Below are 14743 nucleotides of genomic sequence, written 5' to 3'. Positions count from 1 at the left end.
TCACTAGTCTTGGGTCACCTGTTGCCTATTTCCATATGCAGGGTACGAGGTACTGTATGTCGAGAGATTGAGACTTGTCTTTGTTCCTGGTTTAGATTACCCGGTTTAAGGACCCTCCAGTTTATTACCAGAGGCAATGCATTAACCCTAGTATTGCTGGATCCTAGTGCTAATAATAAACACTTTAGAAAGTCAAATTCCTAACTAAACTAAATAATTTTATATACAAGCGATAATTGGCCGAATCGGGCCAATTCGGCCGATTATCACTCCATGTCATATAGACAATGATCAGCCAACCGCACATCGGTATTACATGTGGCCAATGGGGGATGATTGCCCAAACACCTGATACCTTACGTCTCCCAGCTCCCGGTCCTCTCTCCTGTGCTCTGTAGCTTCCCGATCGCTGCAGCCAGTCACAGGCATCAGTGGTCCCGGCCTTTGATTGGCTGAGCAGCCTGTCAGCTGACAGGCCACTCAGACACTTCTGCCACCAGGACCGGGAAGCTGCAGAGAACAGGAGAGAAGACCGGGAGCGGGGAGAGGTGAGGTATGAGGTGTTTGGGCAATCGTTAGCAATGTCCATGCAGCCCTTACTGCCCGATTATTAGGCCATCTAATAGGTCCAGTAAGCAAGCGCTGATCTGGCAGATCGGCGCTCGTTTATGAAAATGGACCGCGGTTGGCTTGTGCAATAGGACCCTAAGGCTACATTCGCATGTTCTGTACTACAAATTTAGGGCCAGTTGATTTCAATCAGGCTGCTTACACTGCTCGTATATTTACGAATCCGCAAACCACAAAAAATAGCATCCACAAAAAGTACTAAGAAGCTCTAGTAATTGCAGTACAGATTGTCCCATAAAAGTCTGTGCTAGCGTCTGTGATATTATTTTAATAGTCACTATAATATAATCATTGCGGATCCATTATTTTTGTGTCGGCAAATCCGTAAAGAATAGGGATGGCCACTTTTCCCCCCTCTCTTGTCTCCAGTTTAGGTGTGGATTGCAATTAAGCTCCATTTACTTCAATGGAGTCTGAAACCCCACCCAATCTGGAGACAAGAGACGGGGAAAAGTGGCCATGTTTTTGTAGCGCTGGATAACCCATTTAACTAGCACCTTCTTTTGCTCATCCGCAACAAATACGGATTACGGATGCATTACTGGAATTGTTTTTGCAGATTGCAGACAAAGATGACTGCAGACATCATATACAGTCTTGAAAAACTACTGTAAGTGTGAATGTAGCCTGAGGACTATGCTTTAACTTTGGAAGTAAAGAAATTCAGGAGGACGATGCGATAGTGAGAAGTGTGGGACAGCGGATTTAGCAAATTCCACAATCAATGACACACGAGAAACAAAGTATTTGAAGCTATTTTTATGGCCGCTGCTTCCGTTTGACACTGAGTGCAACTTGCTTTTGTATACGTGTTCTTAAACTTTATTGGCCAAAGCTCTGATGTTCCAATAGTGTTTCCAGTAACCTTTTCTTCCGCTACATTGCTGCCATGTAATTAAGATAGAAAAGAAATCAGGGTCTTTGTGTTGCCCCATTGTTTCACAATTGTTGGACTCGCTATGTGGGTGTTCTGTTTTTTTTTTTGTTTTTTTATTCTGTTTTCAATGAAACTTTGTCGACTAATGTGATCATGTACCCTATTTAGACTTAGGTCACAGACGTGTCACTTATGGAGAAACCTATGACAGAAGAAGGAGGCAAAGGATGTTCTGTCTGATCGCATGTTCATATTATGTAATGTGTATGTTCACATGCCAACTACAGGGGAAGGATTCTCGAATGTAATAGAAAGTAAAAAAACACATATACTATTTTCTATCTTGTGTCTGTTGCCTTATGATGGATAAAATAGTGTCTGCTGTTGTATTCTGTACTGTTCTTTCAAATCAAGTGGTCCCAGGAAGGGCCAGAAATTTGTAATTTATTTCTATGAAAAAATCTCAGATCTTCCAGTACTTATCAGCTGCCCTATATTCAGCAGGAAGTGATGTATTCTTTCCAATCTGGAAAGCAGGAGAGGATTTCTATAGGGATTTGCTACTGCTGTGGACAGTCCTTCTCACAGACAGAGGTGGCAGCAGAGAGCACTGTGTCAGACTGGAAAGAATACACCACTTCCTGCAGGATGTACAGTAGCTGATAAGTACTGGAAGACTTGACATCCTTATTCTAAGTGGAGTGTAACAAATATCAGTTCATGGCTGAACATTCCTGTGTTCTGTATATAAAGGAAAGGGTTAAGTCATGGCCAGACAGCTTATCTCTCCAAGAACAAAGGAATAGGGCAGTGATTCTCTATCATGCCCGACCCCTATCTCCACCTACATCATCAATCAGTGGAGTCTCGGGAAAGCGGTAGAATCAGCCCACATAAGTATACAGTGTCAGGATGTGTTTTCCTAGCAACCAGGTTTTTTTTTGTATTTACTCAACTAAAAAGAGAATTGGGCTCTGTTCACACTGCTGTCATGGCTTAGGTTACAGTAAAGGTCATGACAGCACTGCCAGGCCCATGGATTGATGGACACCAACTGTCCACTGGGTAATGCGGTGGTTTTCTAGGGCTACTAGGGCTGCATTCTATAACCTCTATGGCCACAACTAGGGCTGCATCCAACCTCTATGGCCACAACTAGGGCTGCATCCAACTTCTATGGCCACAACTAGGGCTGCATCCAACTTCTATGGCCACAACTAGGGCTGCATCCAACTTCTATGGCCACAACTAGGAGTGCATCCAACTTCTATGGCCACAACTAGGGCTGCATCCAACTTCTATGGCCACAACTAGGGCTGCATCCAACTTCTATGGCCACAACTAGGGCTGCATCCAACTTCTATGGCCACAACTAGGACTGCATCCAACTTCTATGGCCACAACTAGGGCTGCATCCAACTTCTATGGCCACAACTAGGGCTGCATCCAACTTCTATGGCCACAACTAGGGCTGCATCCAACTTCTATGGCCACAACTAGGGCTGCATCCAACTTCTATGGTCACAACTAGGGCTGCATCCAACTTCTATGGCCACAACTAGGGCTGCATCCAACTTCTATAACCACAACTAGGGCTTTATTCAACTTCTAAGACCACAACTAGGGCTTTATCCAACTTCTATGACCACAACTAGGGCTGCATCCAACTTCTATGGTCACAACTAGGGCTGCATCCAACTTCTATGGCCACAACTAGGGCTGCATCCAACTTCTATAACCACAACTAGGGCTTTATTCAACTTCTAAGACCACAACTAGGGCTTTATCCAACTTCTATGACCACAACTAGGGCTGCATCCAACTTCTATGGCCACAACTAGGACTGCATCCAACTTCTATGGCCACAACTAGGGCTTTATCCAACTTCTATGGCCACAACTAGGACTGCATCCAACTTCTATGGCCACAACTAGGGCTTTATTCAACTTCTATGGCCACAACTAGGACTGCATCCAACTTCTATGACCACAAGTAATCAAATGCAGAGCGTTTGGTTTCAAACTAACCTGAGCGTGCTTGAGCTTCACTTATCTCTAAATACGATGTAATCTGTTAATGAAGACAGTAAAGTGGAAAGTAAGGCCAACAAATTGCTTGTAAGTCAGCGGCAAGCCTCCCAACGACAAGAAACTAGTAATCTAGTAGAAGACATGAAACCTAAGTGATGTTAGCCCAGTATTCATTGTATGGGAACCGACACATTTACATGGACATCAAAGTTTTATTCCAACTTTTTCAAACCTCCCGAAGTTAAATGTCTGTAAATGCCTGGCGTGTTGGAGTGTTGACACATCTCTTTTTCTCTTGATCTGAGATCAAAGGGAGCTGCTACTTTTTCCCTTGTTACATGTCATTGGCCAGCCTTTAAACAAAGTTTGAACAAGTAAAAGAGAAAAAAACACCAGTGCACTTCTTGCAATGAACATTATCTGCTCAGATTGGGAAACAATGCACTGGGGGTTTAGGCCAAAGTACTTGTATCCGCTTCTAACTGGGGCAGCGAGCCAATATTTTAGACATTTGCTTGTCCCCTGTGTGTCTGACAGCTGTGCAGCCTTGCTAGTCCGTGACTAAGTTATTGTGAATACAGTGGAAAGTAAACGCTTGCACTTTTTCTAGCCATTGTGCAAAGTTTTTCAAAGTTTTTTTTTTTTTCGCATGTTACTTTTTAGCTTTTTACATGAATAGACTGGTGCTGCCGTGGAGGATTCCAGTGCCGCAACACTTTTTTTTTTAACTGCAGCCTAGTTCCGGTGCATGGCACCAGTCTATTACTGAGCACCAGCCGGGCACAAAGCACTGGAGGCGGTCCGGCCGGCCCCCAGTGTGATGATCTGCCCTCCCCTCTGTGATGCGGCTCTATTAGAATCAATGGAGCCGCGTCACAGAGGAAAGGTCAGATCATCACACTGGGGGCCGGCCGGACCGCCTCCGGTGCTTCATGCCCGGATGGTGCTCGGTAATAGACTGGTGCCGTGCATGGGAAAAGGGCTGCAGTTCAAAAACAAAAAAGAGATGTACTAGTGGTAGATTTGCTGTAATGTCATCCTAATTTTCTCGTGATATCCATATGTTGCCTGTCAATTGTGTAATCTCTTTTAGTTGCGGTGTGATGTCCAAATCCCCAACCTAATAGATAAGTAGATAGTAGCAATATGTCAGGAGAGACATCAACAGTCAGGAATTTCTGGTATTGCATAAATGCATTCCTCCATTGTCTCATAGGATTTTTGAAGGCTAGGGGGGGCAAAGATGTTTAACTGAAAGCAAGATGATTTTCATCGTATCCTAATCTTCGTCTGTAAGACCTTGTCAATTCTCTTCAGCATTATTAAAGGATGTACAGTGGTACCTCGGTTCTCAAACTGCTTGGAACTCAAACTCTTTTTTCAAGGAAAGTTTGCTTTGGTTCTCATACTCTGCTCGGTTCGCAAACACTTTTCGGGTCCCCAGTCTTAAAGTGCTCGGTATCTGAACGTTTTTGCGAGTGTCGATGGTAGGTTGTACCTGGTGAGTTTAGCACTGGTGAGGCTTCACATACAGTACAGTACTGTATAAGACTGCTGGAGTGCATATACAGTACAGTAGTAGTACAGTCAGTGCATCACCATCTCCCATCCTGTACAGTACTGTATAAGACTGCTGGAGTGCATATACAGTACAGTAGTAGTACAGTCAGTGCACCACCATCTACCACCCTGTAGTGTATAAGACTGCTGGAGTGCATATACAGTACAGTAGTAGTACAGTCAGTGCACCGCTATCTCCTATCCTGTACAGTAGTGTATAAGACTGCTGGAGTGCATATACAGTACAGTAGTAGTACAGGCAGTGCACCACCATCTCCCATCCTGTACAGTGCTGTATAAGACTGCTGAAGTACATATAGAGTACAGTAGTAGTACAGTCAGTGCACCACCATCTCCCACCCTGTAGTGTATAAGACTGCTGGAGTGCATATACAGTGCATTAGTAGTACAGTCAGTGCACCACCATCTCCCTTACGTTACAGTGCTGGGATTTGGGGGGGGGGGGCTCTATACAGTAAAGAATGAGTGAGGAGTTAGTGACTACTGTACTATAATTGCTGGTTTTGTTGAATGTTTCTTGTATATAATGCACTGTACAGTATAAGGCTGGGTTCACACTACGTATATGTGGTCCTCATATTGCAACCAAAACCAGGAGTGGATTGAATACACAGAAAGTATCTGTTCACACAATGTTGAAATTGAGTGGATGGCCGTCATTTAATGGCAGATATTTGCTGGTATTTTAAAACAACGGCTGTTGTATTGAAATAATGGCCGTTATTTACTGTTATATGGCGGCCATCCACTCAATTTCACCATTGTGTGAACAGAGCCTTTCTGTGTTTTTAATCCACTCCTGGTTTTGGTTGTAATATGAGGACCACAATACTGACTGAAATATACGTAGTGTGAACCCAGCCTAATGCTGTTGTGTCCTGTACTGTAGGGATAAAACTGGGCACTATACAATGTTTTATATGGGTACTATAGGTAATTATTGGTGGGTGCTGGAACCATTAAACCCATTTACATTATTTCCTATGGGAAGACACTGCTCGGTTCTCAAACTGCCTGCCGGAACCAATTAAGTTCAAGAACCGAGGTACCACTGTATTTCCATTCCATTGTGGTAGGATATAGCTCCAGCCATGGGACCCCACCAAACATGAGAATTAAGGAAATGCATGTAGCTCTGCATCCCAGCGACTGTTTTAGGAGGCATTACAGCCTTCAGTACTTCAGGAAAGGGAGCGAACCACAAGTTCATCCAAACTCGAGCGTGTGGCATTTAATTGCTGGTGGCTGAAGAAGTTGAATGCAGCCTTAGGGATGCCTGGAAAACATGGATACAGCCATAAGCCATAGGTTGTATCCATGTTTTTCAGGATTCCCTAGGGCTGAATCCAACTTCTTCAGCCACCAGTAATCTAATGTTGCACTCTCGGGTTTGGAAGAACCCAAGCTTAAACTTTATAAGTATTTCCCGTAATAAGTGTATATTGGTAATTTGTATAACTTTTGGGGGACAGCACAATACTTTGTTTCAGTTGTCCTGATCTACAGTAGGTGCTGTGCTGTCTTTCATACACTGCACATCCATATGGAAAATCCTGGTCCTCTATAGCTCTATAGCACAACCTCAGAAACAGCACCAGCATGGAGGACAATATAAAGCAGTACTGAGCAGCCTATGCTGTGAATTAAGCACTGGGATAAGAAATAACTAGATCATCTATGTGTGTGTCTCTCAGGTACTCTTCACTATTTGAGTTGATATTTCCACGTCACTTCACACCAAAAATGACTCCTCAAACCAGAGAGAAAGCCACGAAATCTTGGCCACTAGATGTTTCACTTTCCAGCAAACTGCTGTCCACTTCCTGTTGTTAGGGGAATTCTGGTCACTGGTTACATCAGGACGGATTTTGTGATTTAACCCCTTCCTTGTTGTGATCTTTTCTGCTACTGTTTGTATTCTTTCTGCTCATATAGCCCCTTGCAAAACACGGCACATCAGTAACCCTCTTGTCCCCTTCACCCAGCCTGTGCAGTTTAGAACAGTGCTTCTCAAACTGTGAGGTGGGCCTCACCAGAGAGGCGCCCCCTAGTTGTTGGTGAGGCCCAGCTGAGGAGCCAGTTTTCACAAAACAACTATGATCTGAACAGTCCTTTTGCTGTTTGCAAAAATCTCCTTTTTAGCAACATTATTATATTTTGTACTTGCTTTATTAGCATATAGAGCTTGGGAGATGGGTGTAAGCTAGCCCTAGCATTATTTTCAGCTTTTACATGGACTTTGACCACAGATAGTGAGGCCCAGGCTCTCTCTTGGTCAGTCTGGTGAGGACCAGGCATTGCCTTGGTCTGTTGGGTGAGGCTCCAGTAGAAAAGGTTTGAGAAGCACTGGTCTAGACAGTACACCTTCTCCAGGTCTATGTTTTAACATGGCAGAAGAGAGGAGGTAAATGGAGGTAGGTGTGAGTACTGCTTGCAAACAGCCCAGCTCTGATTCCGCTTACTTAAAGGGGTTGTTCACCAATTTTTTTTTCTTTCAAATCAACTGGTGCCATAAAGTGCCAGAGATTTGTAATTCACTTCTAATAAAAAATCTTAAGTCTTCCAGTACTTATCAGCTGCTGTGTGTTCTGCAGGAAGTGGTGTTTTCTTTCCTGTCTGACACAGTGCTCTCTGTTGCCTCCTCTGTCCACGTCAAGAACTGTCCAGAGCAGCAGCAAATCCCCATAGAAAACCTCTCCTGCTCTCCAGACTGGAAATAATACAACTTCCGGTTTGGGCATACAGCAGCTGATAAGTACTGGAAGGCTTGAGATTTTTTAATAGAAGTAAATTACAAATCTCTGGCACTTTATAGCAGCAGTTGATCTGAAAGAAACATTTTTTTGGTGTACAACCCCTTTAAATGGAGAGAATGAGCAATAGCTATGCCCTGTGGAAGGGACTCTCAAAGGCTCAGTAAAATTAAAGGTTTGATGCCTATGACCAACTTATGTAGGTTTTTTGAAATTCTTTTGAAAGTACAGGTATACTTTAAAAAGGTATTTCAAGAAAATCAACTTTTTCCCTATTCACAGGATAGGGGAAAAGTAGGCGATAGCAGGGGGTCCAACCACTGTACCCCTTGCCAATCTCCATATCGGCCCCCGGCTTCTGTATTATGAATAGAGCCGCCGGTACGGCACGTGACCCATGGCCCTATTAATTTCTATGGAACCTATGCAGCGATGCCAAGATCAGCGGGGGTACCGAGGTCACACCCCTGCAATCTCCTACTAAGCTGAGACTTCCTGTTATGTCTCTAGTAATAAGAGGAGGCTGCTGTAAAGTGACCTGTACAGCACTGCACTGACATGTGACACCAGTAGATAGAGGAGACAATAGCAGCTACCTTATTAAAAGGTCACAGAGCGCACTCAGTAATGTTTCACATTCATCCCCAGGGGTCAGAGTCTTTCTATTGTCGTCTATGTCCATGAAGCTTTCTGTAAAGCATGTCACTAAATGCTGTTAAGAACAGCCCAGGCAAGATGGCAGCCCCCATAATAATGTACAAAACGTGAAAGAAAAAAAATACAGTCAGAAAATAGAAACGGATTAGAATAAAAGAACAAGTTTTAGTATCTGATTCTAATCAGCAAAAGAAAATTTAGGTGACACATTCCCTGTTGGGCCATCATGCTTCATATTATTCCAGGTTTAGGCTGGGTTTTAACAGGGTTACTATTGTGCACCCCCATCATAAACCAGCACCCCCTCAAAAAACTATGCCAGCATATGCCGAGGTGTACAGCAGCAGGTCAGTTCACGTTAATGGCCTGAGCGTAGTCAGATGGTGACTAACTTTAGGCTACTTCCTGCTAGTACATGTAGACCACAGATCAGACCACGCTATTGAGTACAGCAAAATAAATGTCCACTAGAGATGACAGCAACTTAGGCATGCTCGATAGTTCAGCATTTGAATACCAGTGGCTGAAGAAGTTGAATGCAACCCTAGGGAGTCCTAGAAAACATGGATACTATGGCTATATCCATGTTTTCCAGTACTCCTTAGGGCTGCATCCAACTTCTTCATCCAATGGTATTCAAATGCCATATGATCAGATTCTAGCATGTTTGAGTCACGCTTCTCTCTTGTTGACTACCATTTATTGATGCTGAGTTATAGGTCGGGCACAACCTTAGTCATAAAATGTAATTTCAAAAATAAAAAAAAATGCAGTAAGAAAAACCTAATTTGTTGGCCCCGCATGGGTACCAGAATATAGCTTGAAGATAATATTTCATACTTACTGGGGGAGATTTATCAAGCATGATGTAAAGTGAAACTGGCTCTGTTGCCCCTAGCAACCAATCAGATTCCACCTTTTATTCCTCACAGTCTCTTTGGAAAATGAAAAGTGGAATCTGATTGGTTGCTAGGGGCAACTGAGCCAGTTTCACTTTACACCATGTTTGATAAATCTCCCCCACTGTATCTAAAGTTAGTTTGTTTTTTGTGGAGCCAAGTATGAAGTTGTGAGTCCCATTATGGACAGGGACTGATATGAATGGTGGTAATCTCAGTACTATAACAGTAACAGGAAATCAATTGTGGAGTTACATCCTGAAGTAGTAGTATTGCATCTGTTTTATTGGCCGGAAAGAATCACTTGTACTTATTTCATATCATTTTAGCTCAGAGAAATGTGTTACAGGAAAGACTGTGTCATAATTATTCATTGCCCAATTTGGATGATCCCTTTGAACACCAAAGGAAGTGATGAGCGTACAAACATCTGTTTTGTTATATTGCCAAGCTAGGATGTTGTACAGTCATATTTGTTGCCTCCAATTAATAAACAGCTAAGGGGGATGAACTACAGTGTATATTCTCTGGTGCGGGAACCATGAACAAATGGTATGAAAAGTATTCAAACCATTTGATTTTTCCACATTTCTTTTATATCACACTTTCAAACTTAAATGCATTTTATTTGGATTTTATGTTATTTTTAAAATATAACTCTGGTAGTGTGTTACATGCAATTGTATTCAGCCCCATGAATAAATACAGTACTTTGTAGGACCACCTGTGACTGCAATTACAGCTACACGTCTTTTTTGGTTTCACATCTAAAGGCTTAAATTGTTGCCCTCTCTTTGCAGAATAGCTTTAAGCGAAAGTACCACCAGTACATCCCTTTTCTGATATTTGCATGGATAGAGTGGGGATGCTAGTGACGCGATTTTTTATTTTTTTTTAACCACGGCCCGGTTTCTGTAGACAGCGCCATTCTATTCCCGGGCACCAGACGGGCGTGAAGCCAGTGGGAGTAAACCCCTGCCCCACTATGACACAGCTCCATTGATTCTAATTAAGCCGTGTCATAGAGGGGGTTTCCTCCCACTGCCTGGGGCTGCCTGGGAATAGAACAGCGCCATACGTGGGAACCGGACCGCGGTTCAAAAAAAGGACCGTAGCACCGGCAGATGCCGCTCTATCCATGTAAATATCACAAAAGCGATGTACCGTTGGTACATTTGGGAAGGAGAGCATATGTGAAGAGCAATTTTCAAGTCTCCCTGTCCTGCTGGAAGGTGAACTTCCTCCCCAGTCTCATGTCTCCTTTCCAGTGTCTTTTGCAGCTGCTTACAAGTTTTCCTTCAGGTCTGCCCTGTATTTAGCTCCATCTTCCCATCAATTCTGACCAACTTCCAGATCCCCACAGCATGATACTGCCACCACCATGTTTCACATTGAGGAAGATGTGTGCAGGTTGATGCAGTCTTAGTTTTCAGCCACAAATAGTGTTTTGCGTTTAGTCCAAAAAGTTGGTCTTACCTCATCGTTATACCTTCTTCCACATGTCTGCTGCGTCTTCTACATGGCCTGTGCCCAGCTGCAAATGGGAAGTCTTATGGATTGCTTTAAAAAAATATCTTTGTGATGTCTATACTGAAGCCAGTGTACTGTACCACTATCATAAGTACGAGGATACTTGGGTAGGTGTTGAGGTTTGGCACCATTTAGGAATTGGGTGAGCAGCACTTGAAACGTGTCAGTGGTGTTTGACTGTGTAGGGCAAAAGTAAGTCTGGGGCTCGGACATTGGGAGCAATCTCATCTTTTTGGTCTAGATGTTGAATTTCTGGTGAACTGGAGGCCAGCAGATGTGACACAAGCCCTTGTAAAGCTTTAAAATAAGGTTTCATGTAAAGGGAATGCCAAGTTCCAGTGGATAAAAGTGGTTCAGGTGCTTTGAAAAGTAGGGCCTGTTTGTTACTAGCTAATGGCTTCTACTACTATTCTGGGGTTAGGAAGATCTGGTAATGAAGAAGGGTTGCTAGCTGTGTGTGGGCCACCACTGAAGGGGTATAGGCTGAATGTACTGATTAGCTCTAAAGAGTCTGCTTATGTTGTGGTGTGAAAGCCATCCCAGCATGAAAAACCTTTAGGGGGCAAGTCATGGTGGTGGTGTTAAATGCCTAGACCTGAGCAGCCAGTAGATTGTTGCAGTAACATCTGGTTGCCATTAAGGCTTGTACAGTGGTCTTGATAGTTAGGCCTAAAGTGTGGACAGGCTATTGGCGCCTAGTCTGTGGCCTGAGACAGTTCGAAGAAGAGTAGGATAGTCTACTGGGCAGTTTTTTGAAAGACAACAATCTTGGGCTTCGAAATGCTTAGACGCATGACCCATGGCTATATTGATTCTCTATAGAGCCACCAGAGAGAGAGAGCCAAGTACAGTACTTGGCTCTTTCAGGTGGCTCCATAGAGAATAAATTGAGCATGCTGACCCGTGGCTCTATTCAAAACAAAGTAGCCGGGGAACTTGGAAATCAGACAACCAGAAAACCCTTTTAAGTAAAGATATTCAGCTTCAGTTACCTTGGTATGTCGCTTTATTAATTTTTAAAAAGGGACCATACAAGTAAGCAAATCCCAGGATACAAATGTATTCTTCAGGCGATGTTGTGTGTGTAGGAAAATAAATAAATACTGACCAGCCCTCATAGTAAAACGACTGACAAATGAAATAAATGACATTGAGTATCTTGTGACAGTGGCGTCTGTCAGTGGGTGGAATTTATTACATGACAGGCGAATTGTCAGTTTTTGAAGTTGATGTGTTACAAGCAGAAAAAATTGGTAAGTGCCAAGTTGTGATCAATCACTTGTTATTATTCTTATACTAACATCAACAAAACATCTAAAAATATTATACTGAAATACCCTTTTGAAAGAGAAGCTCCATGAAATTCAAAACAGGAAGACAGGGGTGCGGGAACTGAATCAACTAAGTATACTCATCAGTCCTTGTGCCTTCGTTGCATTGCACCCGGTCTCCCAGGTCGCGTTGATGTCATTTTCGGCTGGAATCTAGGTACGTTACGTATCTGGCTTCTCCAGCTGCAATGTCAGGGTCCGGCTGATCTATTGCCTGCTCAGCCAGTCAGTGGTCCCGCCCCTGTTTTTGATTGGCTGAGCGATCAATCGATCAGCAGGGTGCTTGATGTTGTAGCTGGATTAGCTATAAAAGAAACCTGGGAGCAGCGCTATGGGTCATGAGGATAGGTAAGTATACTTTGTTTATTATGTTCTTGCACCCCATGTCTTCCTGCCTGTTTTTAATTTCATGGGACTTCTCCTTTAATAATGGTGGTGAGAGTATTGTCTGTTTGGGACTAGCCATTACTAGTTATTCTCCAGGACATGAACCAAGACAATAACAAAGATTAATCTTTTGGATTGTGAAACACAAACATTTGGAAATAATTATTGTGAATTTTGCAGATAGATACTGGATCATCTGAAATTTATTTGACGCTGCTACAGATGACATTTGTTAGACTTGATCATTCATTTGGGTTTTACCATTCATTAAAATAAACAGCCGTTTACTGTCATATGTAGAGATGAGCAAGCCGAACTTCCCGAGCCGAGAGACATTCTGACCTTTTTGCATAGTTCGGAGCAAGCTCAGAAAGATGGCGGGCGTACAGCTAAATAACAAAAAAAAAAAAAAAAAAAAGGTTTTATTATTATTATTATTATTATTAATATTATTATTATTATTATTTCCAGGGCTATTTAATATCTTAGAAAAAAACACAATGTCTGTTCTTATTTTCTTGCATCACCAGATTGCACTTCTAAAATGACAGGTTTTAAACATTTTCTACATGCCCTCCAAGGTGCTGAAGATTAGATGTGATATGATAAAATGAAGACAAGTAAACATCATGAATTTTAAATGTTTTTTTCACAAACGCCATTTTTCTATAAGGGAAAAAACGCCTTGTAAACATTTGATCAATCTCTGTTTTTCAATGTATTTGTGCCTACCTCATCAACTCTCCATGGAATCATCATAAGGTGTGTGGACACGGTGGTTTCTGTCTTCCCAATAGATTTTTGATGGGTAGAGTTGAGCAAATTTCGAGCATGCTGGAGTTCATCCGAACCCGAGCATGCAGCACTTGATTACTTGTTGCTGCCTAAGATGGATGCAGCCCTAGGGCTGCCTGGAAAACATGGATACAGCCTATGGCTGGGTCTATATCTTTGTCTAAGTTGGCATTCACACCTCATGATTCAGTGTATGGAACGTGCTACGGAGCGGAATGCGGAACACCCGGCATATTCACGGAACGTTTGAATGTGCCTTTATTTTGTGTTTAAACATAGTAAACATTTTAAGTTGTATAGTGTAGTTTCATTTTTCCGTCTCCATTCTGTATTATTTCAGTTTATTAGTATCTGTGGATTTACCATTCAGTATTAGAATATACAGTGGTGCCTTGGATTACGAGCATAATGCGTTCCCGGGACCATGCTTGTAATCCAAATCCACTCTTAAACCAAGGCATATTTTCCCAAAAGAAATCATTGAAATGTAGACAACTGGTTCCACACCCCCAAAAAAATCATTTTTATTCTGAATAACAAGTAGGACAGATGAAACAAACAATGAGAAACAGCTGAATATGTGATATTATAAGTTACTGTACAGTATAACAATCAGCATGTGGAGTATAATGTATAGTAACTGCATAAACCTGATAACACAGCAGCAGTTTGTACATACAGGATGGAACTGCAGATCCCCATAATGCAGTAGCGTAGTACAACAGGTTAGAATAGAGACGCAGGGCTGCTGTCAGAGGTCTGTGTGGTCACATGAAAGCAGTGGGGAAGGGGTGTGTTCAGCATGGACCAATCAGGAAGTGAGAATCATAGAGCTGTGCAGGAGGACAGTGACAGAAACCTCTCGATACAGCAGTGTGAATGGCTGAGTGTAAGTGCAGGCACATTATAGCAGGAATGGATGGGAAACACAAGGGCGGACAGAGACTGCAGGGAACATGAAGGAATGAGCAGGACAGATGTGGGCACATACATGCAGCACTCTCTGTCCGGGGAGAGAGGGGTTACAGCTATGAAGAGATTACTTCCACAGTCCTGTCCCCTGATACAAGCCCCAGCCTGAAGTGGATCTACCATGATTTGGAAGGTGAGGGAGAATTCCTGGTTCAAAGTACAGTGCTGTAGACCCCGCTATGCAGACCATGCCCCTCCCCCACTCCCCGTCCCACCCAGTATAGGGAACGTAAAACCAAAGCAATGCTCTTAAACCAAGTCACAATTTTGAAAAACTGTGAGCTCTTATTGCAAAATGCTC

General features: G+C 42.8%; 1 protein-coding gene across 2 annotated transcripts in view; it reads left to right on the top strand.

Annotated features, from left to right (window-relative positions):
* ADAMTS3 (ADAM metallopeptidase with thrombospondin type 1 motif 3) overlaps positions 1–14743 on the top strand; it is a 140312-nt gene that overhangs the window by 35182 nt on the left and 90387 nt on the right. The window lies entirely within an intron of this gene.

Source organism: Dendropsophus ebraccatus, chromosome 7 (assembly GCF_027789765.1).
Source record: "Dendropsophus ebraccatus isolate aDenEbr1 chromosome 7, aDenEbr1.pat, whole genome shotgun sequence".
Classification (NCBI taxonomy): domain Eukaryota; kingdom Metazoa; phylum Chordata; class Amphibia; order Anura; family Hylidae; genus Dendropsophus; species Dendropsophus ebraccatus.
Note: the sequence above shows the minus strand (reverse complement) of the source record. Positions and strands in the feature narration are given on the sequence as shown.